Genomic DNA, 12,705 nt, shown 5'->3' with positions numbered 1-12,705 from the left:
CATTATAGTCCGGTTGCCTCGCTCGCTCCGCTATCACCTCCTTAATAGGACCAAGACATTGGGTTAAGTGTGAACGCATGTTTCTGCGAATAGCTCCGCATTATATGCGTGGGGGTTGAAGCCGATGACTGCAATCTTTCAGGTTATACACATGTATACATAAACGGCCGCCCAGGAGGCATTACAATACTTTCAGGGAAAAGTATAAAAGTAGCCTTATGAAATTTTATAAAAGCATTTCGCTTACAATGAGATTACATGTCACTCAAACATAATATTTTTTGAGCACTGGATCTCTATCAAACGAGCACCCTCAAGAACTTCCTCAAAGTAGTGCTCAGCAGCCCTTTGACCTATGGTCGAATCCTGCGCTGCAACAGTGGTAGCATCCATCTCTGCCCAGTATGCTTTAGCACGGGAAAAGGCCATTCGTGCGCCTTCTATGCACGCCGACCTCTTCATCGCATTTATGCGTGGCACCACGTCAAGGAACTGCTGCACAAAGCTGAAATAGCTGCTCGGTTTTGACCTTTCCGGCCATAGCTGATCCACAATAGACCTCATGGAGAGTCCGGACAATCTATTTAGTTCGGCCCATTCGGCTAATTGGTCCGTCAATGAAAGCGGACACTCGGGAGAAAGAAATTGTTTCCAATACAGCTGGTCTACTTCACGGTCCGTCTGACTCTAGAAGTACTTGGCCGCATCGGCAGCGCTCGCCACCAAATCCATATACACATCTTCCGAACTCCACAGCCGATCCAGAGGGGCATACCGTGGATCTCCGAACTTCCTCTGCAGCATAAAGGATTTCCCGGCTACAATATCCCCGGCTTCCCGCAGCTCCTCCTTCTTTGCCCTCATTGCAGAGCGGAGGTCTTTTCCTGTTGCAACAGCCTTCTCAAGGTCCGATACCTTCGCCTGGTTTTCCTTTTCAAGAACTCGGTAATGGTCGGTGGCGGCTTTTAATTCTATGGCCATCTTGGCCATCTTATCTCGGCTCTCGCCATGCGCGGCCTTCTCGGCTTGCAACTCTTCAGCCACCTTCAAAGCAGCCGCATTACCCAACCTCGCTTGTTCCTTGGCTCGGGCAAGTTCTGCCCGCAAGGCTTCAACAGTGGCAGCTCCATCTGCAGTCACAACACATTAAAGATACTGGCATCATGCTGCTCTTCCTATGTGGCGTTTACCAGATAATGACACTTACCTTGGGCCTCATGAAGCCTTTTGTTAACAAGCTCGATGTCAGCGTCTGCCGCATCCAACTGCCGTTCTAAATGGGCAAACTCGTGAGCCCGGCTAGCCACCGGAGCTTCCATCACCTGCACATAAAGGCAGTATAGTTATTACCTGGGAATATGATCCTCTGTTTGTCGTCGTTTCCGACGACGACCAGAGTCTCAGGGGCTACTATCTACACAGGGCATACCTAGTATGTGCAGGACTATCATACATTATTTTACGTACCTCAAAGCCTGTCAGTAGACTCATAAAAGCTTTATGCAATCCGCTTTCGATGGACGAGATTCTCTCCATCACCGTATTCATCAGCACACGGTGTTCATCTGAGATGGCCGCTCGCCCCACCAACTCCCTCAGAACATCCGATCGCACACTAGACGGTGCCGAACTCTTCTGCCTGCTCTCTTCGGGAGCCGGACACTGGGAGCTTCGGGGGTCGGCGGGATTATCTTCTGGCCTCGCCGGACTCGGAGAGGCCCTCCGCGACGACACTTCAGGGTCGCCCGCTTCCGAAGCGAAGGAGCCCGGAGGAGGCGTTTCGCTCTCCATCATCTCTGGAAGAAGATCCCCCAAAGACAAGCTCATTTGAGAGGGGCTAAGGCCCGAACTGCCAAGATATATGTGGTGGTTATTTTCTCAGAAGGAAAAGATGGCATATCTGTACTATTAAAGTATTCCGGGTCACTTACAACTCGCGGGAGAATTGATCCCCCCGCGGACTTTGTGCGGCAACAGCACCCCCCAAGGTAGGACCCTCGGTGGGAGACTTCTTCTCCCGTTTGGAAGCTTCGGCTTCTGAATCCCCGGGCTCGGTCCTTTTCCTCTTGCGGTCGTCTTCCTTCATGGAGACGCCCGCTCCCTCGGTTAGAATGGGCAGCGCAGGGGGCCCGCGTCCACCCTTACTGTCCTCCGCAGTATCTTCCTTCAAGGGCTCCGGGCAAGGTGCGATCTAGAGCATCTTTTCCAGGACCGGATTTTCCAAACCCTCAGGGAGGGGGCCGAACACCTGCCTTTGCTAGCCAGTCCAGATCAAAAAAGCAAACTCTCAGAAATAACTTCGTAACAAATGAGAGACAGTATGTTCGGCCGAAAGATTCCTTACCTGTTCGGCGGTGCGGGTACTGCTCAGGCCCACGTCCTCGGTGATTTCCAGACACTCTACCTGAGGTCCGAAGAATGACTTGTACATCTCCTCGTGCGTCAAACCGAGGAAATTTTGAATGACACGCGGTCCCATGGGATTGAACTCCCACAAGCGAAGGGGCCGGCGTTTGCAAGGCTGGACTTGACGAACCAGCATAACTTGTGTTACCGCGACCAAACTGAAATCTCCATTAAAGAGATCTTGAATGCGGCTTTGCAGTATATGCACGTCCTTGGCCGGACCCCAGCTCAATCCTCTGCTAATCCATGACATCAGTTGTGGAGGAGGGCCCGGGCGGAAAATGGGGGCGGCCGCCCACTTGGCACTTCTAGGAGTCGTGATGTAGAACCACTCCTGTTGCCACAATTCAGACACCTCTGGAATGGAACCTTTGGGCCATGCAACTCCCGCCATCTTGCGTATTGAGGCACCTCCACATGCCGCATGTTGCCCCTCGATCATCTTCGGCTTTACTTCAAAAGTCTTGAGCCATAGGCCAAAGTGAGGGGTAACCCGGAGGAAGGCCTCACACACAACGATAAATGTCGTGATATGAAGAAAGGAGTCCGGAGCTAGATCATGGAAATCTAGCCCGTAGTAAAACATCAAGCCCCTGACAAAAGGATCCAATGCAAGGCCTAGACCTCGGATGAAGTGGGAGACGAACACGAAGCTCTCGTTGGGTTCGGGAGAGGGGACGTCCTGCCCCCGGGGAGGCAGCCGATGCAGAATCTCGGCGGTCAGATATTTGGCCTCCCTTAACTTTTTGACGTCTTCTTTCGTGATGGAAGAAGGCACCCATCGGCCTTGAAGGCTAGATCCAGACATGACTGAAGGTTCGGAGCACCTAACCTGAACTTTGGGCGTTTGAGCTTGAGGTGGGGGAAGGATTCGATTGAGCACGGGAGGGAAAAATAAAAGGCCTCGTCCCTTTATAAAGAGGGTGGATATCGAGCGTCCTCTCCGTGTCCGTTTGGACTTGCCTATGATCTGGGAGTCCTAGAAGCGGTTGGGTTACCCACGCCCGTATTGATGAGAATCCCGGAATAAGGGGGCACGATCTCTGCTTTGACAAGACGTGCCAAGGAAACCGCCTCGCATGACGCGCTGAGGTGGGATAATTAAACGACTCAGATAAAGGCTTGGCCGTGGTGTGTCGCACCATGAAATACGTCAGCAGAGTAGATTTGTGTAGATATTATTCTCTCTATGGCAATATGTGGAAAACTTATTTTGCAGAACCGGACACTATCTTTGTGTTTAAAATCTTCTATGAAGTACTTGGAGGAGGAACCCGCCTTGCAATGCCGAAGACAATTTGCACGCCGGACTCATCGTCATTGAAGCCTGGTTCAGGGGCTACTGAGGGAGTCCTGGATTATGGGGTGTTTAGATAGCCGAACTATACCTTCAGCCGGACTCCTGGACTATGAAGATACAAGACTGAAGACTCCGTCCCGTGTCTGGAAGGGACTTTCCTTGGCGTGGAAGGCAAGCTTGGCGATACGGATGTTCAGATCTCCTACCATTGTAACCGACTCTGTGTAACCCTAACCCTCTCCGGCGTCTATATAAACCGGAGGGTTTTAGTCCGTAGGACAACATACACATCAACAATCATGCCATAGGCTAGCTTCTAGGGTTTAGCCACTCTGATCTCGTGGTAGATGTACTCTTGTACTACCCATATCATCAATATTAATCAAGCAGGACGTAGGGTTTTACCTCCATCGAGAGGGCCCGAACCTGGGTAAAACTTCGTGTCCCTTGCCTCCTCTTACCATCCGGCCTAGACGCACAGTTCGGGACCCCCTACCCGAGATATGCCAGTTTTGACACCAACAGTCACGCCGTATTTTATAGGAGGTTCATTAAGGACTTCTCAAAAATTTCTCGGCCTCTGACTAATTTATTACAAAAAGATATACCATTTGTCTTTGATGATGATTGTGTAGAAGCATTTGAAATACTTAAGAAAGCATTAGTCTCTGCACCTGTTGTTCAGCCACCTGATTGGAATTTACCCTTTGAAATTATGTGTGATGCTAGTGATTATGCTGTAGGTGATGTTCTAGGGCAAAGAGTTGATATGAAATTAAATGTTATCCATTATGCTAGTAAGACTGTAGACAATGCTCAAAGAAATTATGCTACTACTGAAAAAGAACTTTTAGCAGTTGTATTTGCTTGTGATAAGTTCAGATCTTATATTGTTGATTCTAAAGTAACTATCCACACTGATCATGCTGCTATTAAATATCTTATGGAGAAGGAAGATGCTAAACCTAGACTTATTAGATGGGTTCTCTTGCTACAAGAATTTGATTTGCATATTGTTGATAGAAAAGGAGTTGAGAACCCTGTTGCAGACAACTTATCTAGGTTAGAGAATGTTCTTGATGACCCACTACCTATTGATGATAGCTTTCCTGATGAACAATTAAATGTCATAAGTACTTCCCGTAGTACTCCTTGGTATGCTGATTATGCTAATTACATTGTTGCTAAATCCATACCACCTAGCTTCACATACCAACAAAAGAAAAAGTTCTTCTATGATTTGAGACATTACTTTTGGGATGACCCACATCTTTATAAAGAAGGAGTAGGTGGTGTTATTAGACGTTGTGTACCTGAGCATGAACAGGAACAGATCCTATGCAAGTGCCACTCCGAAACTTATGGAGGACACCACGCGGGAGATAGAACTGCACATAAGGTATTGCAATCCGGTTTTTATTGGCCTACTCTCTTCAAGGATGCCCGTAAGTTTGTCCTATCTTGTGATGAATGTCAAAGAATTGGTAATATTAGTAGACGTCAAGAAATGCCTATGAATTATTCACTTGTTATTGAACCATTTGATGTTTGGGGCTTTGATTATATGGGACCTTTTCCTACCTCTAATGGATATACACATATTTTAGTTGTTGTTGATTATGTTACTAAGTGGGTAGAAGCTATTCCAACTAGTAGTGCTGATCATAACACTTCTATTAAAATGCTTAAATAAGTTATTTTTCCGAGGTTTGGAGTCCCTAGATATTTAATGACTGATGGTGGTTCACATTTTATTCATGGTGCTTTCCGTAAAATGCTTGCTAAATATGACGTCAATCATAGAATTGCATATCCATACCACCCACAGTCTAGTGGTCAAGTAGAATTGAGTAATAGAGAACTCAAAATAATTTTGCAAAAGACTGTCAATAGGTCTAGAAAGAATTAGTCCAAGAAACTTGATGATGCATTATGGGCCTATAGAACTGCATATAAAAATCCTATGGGTATGTCTCCTTATAAAATGGTATATGGAAAAGCATGTCACTTACCTCTCGAACTAGAACATAAGGCATATTGGGCTATTAAAGAGCTCAATTATGATTTCAAACTTGCCGGTGAAAAGAGGTTATTTGATATTAGCTCACTTGATGAATGGAGAACCCAAGCTTATGAAAATGCCAAGTTGTTTAAAGAAAAAGTTAAAAGATGGCATGACAAAAGGATACAAAAGCGTGAGTTTAATGTAGGTGATTATGTACTGCTATACAACTCTCATTTAATATTTTTTGCAGGAAAACTTCTCTCTAAATGGGAAGGCCCCTATGTTATTGAGGAGGTCTATCATTCTGGTGCCATAAAAATCAACAACTTCGAAGGCACAAATCCGAAGGTGGTAAACGGTCAAAGAATCAAACATTATATCTCAGGTAATCCCATAAATATTGAAACCAATATTATTGAAACCATAACCTCGGAGGAATACATAAGGGACACTTTCCAGAAAGTTTCAGACTCCGAAAAGGAATAGGTATGTGGTACGGTAAGTAAACCGATTCCAAAACAGTTTTTAACGCAATATTTCCCCGTTTTGGAATATTTAGAAAAATAGAAAATTAAGTAGCAGTCCGGGAAGGACACGAGGGCCCGAGGGTGGAGGGCGCGCCCTACCCCCTTGGGCACGCCCCCTACCTCGTGAGCACCTCGTGTGCCTTTCGGACTCCGTTTTCTTGCACAATATGTATTTTGGTTGGTAAAATTCACTATATATTCTCCTGAATGTTTTGACTCCCGTATCACGCAAATATCCTCGGTTCTTGTTTTGGGCTGTTCTCTGTCAGGGTTGTCAAGGCCAGGCATCATGTCGTCCCCCTCCTCCAACAACGGTGACAAAGATGCCTGGCTAATGAAGATAGAGCTGAAGAGGGAAGAACTCATGGAGATCAACAAGGATGAAAGGATCAAGAAGGCCACGGAGAACCAAGCTCCGGCAACAGAAGACATCCTTCAACTTGATCACAACCTTCTTGCCCCAATTGAGATCGAGGCTTTCCAGATGATTGAGTTAACTCGTATTCAAAACAAGTATCTCACAAGTGAAAATATTTTGTTGAAGGAGCATATCTTTGCACTCAAGGGCATTATTCGCAAGCTAGAGGACCTCTTACACTCGATGTGCGACTATCCATCACCTCCACCTTCTTCACCAACCAAGGAGATATAATCACATGGGTATGGGCACTCCCCTTGGTAACCTCCAAGCTTGGGGGAGGTGCCCCGGTATCCTATCACAATCACAACTCCTATCTTTACTGTTTTCCTTAGTTCGATCCTATTAGTAGTATTTTGATCTAGTAGAATAAAGTTTATGGCATGATCTAGTTTTAAGTTTTGCCTTATGACTCTATGTAATCGAGTCCGTGAGCTATATAATAAAGATTAGTGTTGAGTCAAGGGCTTGATTTTCTTGCTATGATCTTGGGTAAATAAAATAAAAGAGAAAAAGAATAAAAAGAAACAAAAGTTCATATTGATCTTATTGAGAGTAATGACTTCACATAGGAAGAGTATGATGATTTAAAAGTTGTTGGGAGTTGGCAGACATAGCTTTGGTCATCGTTGCAATTAATAGGAAGTAATAAGGAAAGAGAGGTTTCACATATAAATATATTATCATTGACATCTTTTATGATTGTGAGCACTCATTAAAATATGACATGCTAAAGAGTTGATATTGGACAAGGAAGACAACATGATGAGTTATGTTTTCTTTTATCTGAGATAAAGTATGTTGTCATGGATCCTCCAACATGTTGAGGTTGCCTTTCCCCCTCTTGCTAGCCAAATTCTCAGCACCAATTAGAAATACTACTTGTGCTTCCAAATACCCTTAAACCAGTTTTGCCATGAGAGTCCACCATATCTACCTATGGATTGAGTAAGATCCTTCAAGTAAGTTGTCATCGGTGCAAAGCAATAAAAATTGCTCTAAATTTGTATGATTAGTGTGGGAGAAATAAGCTTTATACGATCTTGTGATGTGGAGGTAATAAAAGCGATGAACTGCATAATAAAGGTTCATATCACAAGGGGCAATATAAAGTGACGTTCTTTCGCATTAAGATTTTGTGCATCCAACCATAAAAGTGCATGGCAACCTTTGCTTCCCTCTGCGAAGGGCCTATCTTTTATTATTATCTTCTACCTTATGCAAGAGTCATGGTGATCTTCACGTTTCCTTTTTACATTTTATCCTTTGGCAAGCACAGTGTGTTGGAAAGATCCTGATAGATATATCTAATTGGATGTAGGGGGGCATGAGTTATTATAGTTGACATTACCCTCGAGGTAAAAGGTTGTGGGGCGAAACTATGAGCCCCTATCTTTCTCTGTGTCCGATTAAAACTCCGTAACCACAAGTATTGCATGAGTGTTAGCAATTATGAAGGACTAGATGATAGTTGAGTATGTGGACTTGCTTTTTAGCTCTGACATAGACTCTTTATGATGTTGTGACAAATTGCAATTGCTTCAATGACTAAGGTTATAGTTTGTTGGTTCTCAATAAGGTTTCTGATTCATACTTTTGCATTGTGAATAGATTATCACTTGAACATAAGTAATCATATGACAATATCTATATATGTTGCTGTTATGAGAATAATCATGATGCCTTCAAATCCGTATTTTATTTTTATTGACGCCTCTACCTCTAAACATGGGGACATATTTATTGTTATCAGCTTTCGCTTGAGGACAAACGAGGTCTAAGCTTGGGGGTGTTGATATGTCCATTTTGCATCATGCCTTTATATCGATATCTATTGCATTATGGGCTGTTATTTCACATTATGTCACAATACTTATGGCTATTCTCTCTTATTTTACAAGGTTTACATAAGGAGGGAGAATGCGGGCAGCTGGAATTCTAGGTTGGAAAAGGAGCAAATATTGGAGACCTATTCTGCACAACTCCAAAAGTCCTGAAACTCCACAGAACACCTTATAATAAATAATGATAAATCCTCGCCAAAGATGAAGACTAGGGGGCCCACACCCTGCTCATGAGGGTGGGGGCGCCCCCCCTAGGGCGCACCCCCCTAGCTCGTGGGCCCCCTGGTGGCTCTTCGATGACCATCTTCTGATATATGAAGTCTTTCATCGAGAAAAAAAAGAAGCAACCTTTCGGGACGAAACTCCGCCACCACGAGGCGGAACCTTGGCGGATCCAATCTAGATCTCCGGCAGAGCAGTTCTGCCGGGGAAACTTCCCTCCGGAGGGGGAAATCATCGCCATCATCATCACCAATGCTCCTCTCATTGGGAGAGGTTAATCATAAGTGGGATGAAAACTAGCTTGACGATATTCCCATGTGTCCTCAGGAGCGCTTTTCCTTATATAAGACTTTGTCCATGCTTGTCCTTTGCTACAAAAAGGATTGGGCCACCTTGCTGCACTTTATTTACTTTTGTTATTTGTTGCTCGTTACAAATTATCTTATCACAAAACTATCTGTTACCACTTATTTCAGTACTTGCAGAGAATACCTGGCTGAAAACCTCTTATCATTTCCTTCTACTCCTTGTTGGGTTTGACACTCTTACTTATCGAAAGGACTACGATAGATCCCCTATACTTGTGGGTCATCAATTGCACATATCGCATGAACGAAACGAATCCGAAAACATAACGATACTTGTTGAAGAAAGAGGGGATGCCTTCCGGGGCATCCCCAAGCTTAGGCGCTAAGTCTCCTTGAATATTTAATTGGGGTGCCTCGGGCATCCCCAAGCTTGAGCTCTTGCCTCTCTTCCTTCTTCTCACATAGAGACCTTCTCGATCATCGAACACTTCATCCACACAAAACTTCAACAGAAAACTCGGTAAGATTCCTTAGTATAATAAAGCAAATCACTACTCTAAGTACTGTTGCAAATCAATTCATATTTTTTTGCATTGTGTCTACTGTAATATAACTATTTCATGGCTTAATCCACTGATATAAATTGATAGTTTCATCAAAACAAGCAAACTATGCATCAAAAACAGAATCTGTCTAAAACAGAACAGTCTGTAATAATCTGAACATTCACCATACTTATGATACTTGAAAAATTCTGCACAAATTAGGAAAAATAAACAATTTGTATATGAATACATTTCAAAAAGAATCAGAACCATTTGACGTTCCAGCAAAAAGTGAAAAATCAGGCACTACAGCCAAAGTTTCTGTCCTGCACCATACAAACCATCAAGCAAATGTAAACATCCTAAAGGCAAACCTTGGCACATTATTTTTATTTCTAAACTTTATAAAAGCACACAACAGAAATAAATGACTCTCTAAAACTTCCGGGTTGTCTCCCTGGCAGCGCTTTCTTTAAAGCCATTAAGCTAGGCATATAGTGCTCAAGTAATGAATCCACCCGGATCCCAAGGTATATCAAAGCCAATTTTAATTAACAATGGTTTAGCATTTAGTAGTGAGCACAAAGTAACATATATCATGTAACAACGAAGTCTAACTCTCTTCCTATGCATCGGCATGTCATAAAAGAACAATTCATGCACACATAGTAAAGGCCAATGCATAGTATAAATAGTTTCTTGCAATTTTATCATATTGGAAATATAGAGAGGTGGAGATATAGTTCCTCTCTCATAATAATTGCAAGTAGGAGCAGCAAGCACTTTCATATTATATTCATCAAAATCATCATGTGCAACGGTATAAGGAAACCCATTTAATCCTTAATAAGCACAAACTTCCCCGATATAGTGTAGTTTGGAGAATTCAAAAAGATAATAGGACTATCATGCGTGGGTGCAATAGCAACAATTTCATGTTTAACATAAGGAACTATAGCAAGTTCATCTACATAAGCATAATTCATATTGGCATCTTGGCCACAAGCATCATCAAAAAGGGATATTTCAAAAGAATCCAAGGGATCATAACAGTCATCATAGCAATCATCCTTCGGTAAGCACGAAGGGGAATTAAACAATGTATGAGTTAAAGAGTTACTCTCATTAGAAGGTGGGCACGTGTGATCAATCCGCTCTTCCTCCTTTTGTTCTTCGCTCTCTTCCTCATATTTTTCATCCAATGAGCTCACAGTTTCATCATTTCTTCTTCCATAGACTCCTGCAAAATATTAGTCTCTTCTTGGACAGCGGAGACTTTCATAATTCTCATAGCAATATTTGAGGATAGCTAAATTTTCAGATCTATAAACAGCATCATCAAAATCTTCAAACTCTTTACACATAGATTAAATTTCATAAGCACCCATAAAGCAACAAATTCTTCTATTTGTTCCACATCATAGTAATCATATATACCATTAGCATAAGAAGCTAAGGTTTTATTATCATTGAATTTGCATGAAAAGGGAAGGTGTGGAGCCTTCATCCTAGAGCAACAAGTATAATCATAACTCACGCATATTTGCCAAGCATACCACTTTAATATATGAATTTAATCCCATAATAGTTTCCCTTTTTGTGTCAAGCGATAATCCCTAAAGTATTCACGTTCATCCAACGTTACTCCCATTACATAATTAAATGGGGTTTTCTCAGGATTATTAAAGTAGTACATAATATCTTTCACATAACCAGCATCGAGGGTTTTAGGAGGTTCCCCATCTCCATGAGCAGAAAGTACACCTAATTTTTTTGGTATTTCGTGCTCCATATCCATAACTAAAGATACAGAACAACTAAGAACAACAAATAAAAAATTACTTAGTGATAAAGCAAACAAGCACACACGAGAATATTCACCCCACGCTATTGATCCCCAGCAACGGTGCCAGAAAAAGGTCTTGATAACCCACAAGTATAGGGGATCGCAACAGTTTTCAATAAGTAAGAGTGTCGAACCCAACGAGGAGCTAAAGGCAGAACAAATATTCCCTCAAGTTCTATCGACCACCGATACAACTCTACGCACGCTTGACGTTCGCTTTACCTAGAACAAGTATGAAAACTAGAAGTACTTTGTAGGTGTTTTTGGATAGGTTTGCAAGATAATAAAGAGCAAGTAAATAAAAAGTAGGGGTTGTTTAGATAAAGAGACAACTAAGTTAGGTTTAGTAGAAAGCTTGTTGTTACGAGAAAGTTATTTGTCCCTAGGCAATCGATAACTAGACCGGTAATCATTATTGCAATTTTATATAAGGGAGAGGCATAAGCTAGCATACTTTCTCTACTTGGATCATATGCACTTATGATTGGAACTCTAGCAAGCATCCGCAACTACTAAAGATCATTAAGGTAAAACCCAACCATAGCATTAAAGTATCAAGTCCTCTTTATCCCATACGCAAACAACCTACTTACTCGGGTTTGTGTTTCAGTCACTCACGCAACCCACTATAAGTGAATCATAAACATATTGCAACACCCTACAGCGGGAATCCCTCATGCTTGCGCGACACGGAGAGCACCATAGGATAACACCAATAATAAAACATGCAACTCAAACCAATCTTGATCATCAAATAGCCATTAGGACAAAACGGATCTACTCAAACATCATAGGATAGCCATACATCATAGGGAAATAATATATAGCGTTGAGCACCATGTTTAAGTAGAGATTACAGCGGGTAAGAGAGAGGTTACACCACTGCATAGAGGGGGGTAGAGTTGGTGGTGAAGGCGGTGAAGTTGTTGGTGAAGATGACGGTGATGATGATGGCCCCCGGTGGCACTCCGGCGCCACCGGAAGCAAGGGGGTAGGGCCCCCCTTCTTCTCCTTCTTCCTGGACCTTCTCCCTAGATGGGAGAAGGGTTTCCCCTCTTGTCCTTGGCCTCCATGGCGTGGGAGGGGCGAGAGCCCCTTCGTGATTGGATCTGTCTCTCTGTCTCTCTTTGTTTCTGTGTTCTCTTCTGCTGCCCTTTCACCGTTTCTTTTATATCCGGAGATCCGTAACTCCGATTGGAACGAAACCTTTGCCATGCTTTTTTTTCCGGAAATTAGCTTTCTTGCGGCCAAAGAAGGGCGTCAACCGCCTTACAGGTGGGTCAC

Source organism: Triticum dicoccoides, chromosome 1A, assembly GCF_002162155.2.
Source record: "Triticum dicoccoides isolate Atlit2015 ecotype Zavitan chromosome 1A, WEW_v2.0, whole genome shotgun sequence".
In the NCBI taxonomy this organism is placed as follows: domain Eukaryota; kingdom Viridiplantae; phylum Streptophyta; class Magnoliopsida; order Poales; family Poaceae; genus Triticum; species Triticum dicoccoides.
This window is presented reverse-complemented; position numbering follows the sequence as displayed.